This window comes from Dermacentor andersoni, unplaced genomic scaffold (assembly GCF_023375885.2).
Source record: "Dermacentor andersoni unplaced genomic scaffold, qqDerAnde1_hic_scaffold ctg00000040.1, whole genome shotgun sequence".
NCBI classification, from domain to species: Eukaryota; Metazoa; Arthropoda; class Arachnida; order Ixodida; family Ixodidae; genus Dermacentor; species Dermacentor andersoni.
In genome coordinates, this window is record NW_027314753.1 from 3,470,866 (window position 1) to 3,472,011 (window position 1,146).

Genomic DNA, 1,146 nt, shown 5'->3' on the forward strand with positions numbered 1-1,146 from the left:
CATCTCCTGTTCCCCGAAGCTTCAACACTCGTCGGTCTCCATCTCCCTGTCGACGTTCTCTCTCCCCCATGGTCCGCCGCCCTCCAGCTGTGGAGGAAAACTAAAAGGCGCAGTTCCGGAGGCAAGAACTGCGATCTTTTCGAACTGCTCAAGCTCTCCTTTATTCGCTACGAACATTATTCAAGTTTTAACCGAAGGTGTTGCCGTTCACGCGCTTGTCGACACGAGTGCCGCAGTGTCCGTGATTGCAGACCAGCTTCGCCGTTCGCTCCGAAAAGTGGCGACGCCGTTTTCTGTAATTTCGCTACGTACAGCCAGCGCTGAGCCAATTGAGCCCTTAGGAACATTTACCGTCCGTGTCGCCATACAAGACAGTTTACACCACATTGAGTTTCCTGTTCTTCCCCGCTGCTCTCATGTCATCATTCTAGGATGGGACTTCCTCTCATCTCCTCACGCTGTTATTGATTGTGCCCGTGCAGAACTTGCGCTGACTCCATTTTGCGGCAGTCCTTCTGAACATTTGCCTACACCTTCTGCTCGGGTGTACGTCGCCACCGACGCTGATATCACTCCTTTCTCTTCCGCCCTTGTACCCGTTTCCTGTGCTGCTTTCTGCGATTCCACAGTTCTTTTGGCGCCATCTCAACTCGCTGCACGCCGTCATCCCTTCTTGCTTCTCTTTGCCCTCCTTCCCTTTCGCCAGCGCTCCCGCGCACTTTACGTTTCGAATCCGTTTTCGTGTCCATCAAGCTTACATAGTGACGAATGCCTCGGTTTTGCTGATGAATTTGACACGAGCTCTGTGTACGATGCGCCTGATGACTCGACTCCTCTGCACGTTGACGCCATGGCTCTCCGTGTCTTTGCGCCTGCGCCTGCATGTGACCGAACATTTGCTCCATTTATCAATCCTAACCTCACTCCGAGTCAGCGCACGCAGATCGTCGACCTCCTTAACCAATTTCGAACTTCTTTCGACCTCCAAAAACAATGTTTAGGACGTACCTCCACAGTCGATCATCACATCGACACCGGCAGCCACGTGCCTCTACGCCAACGTCCATACCGTGTGTCCGCGATGGAGCGCCGTGTCATCGATGAGCACGTAAGATACATGCTTCGACGCGGCGTGATACAGCCATC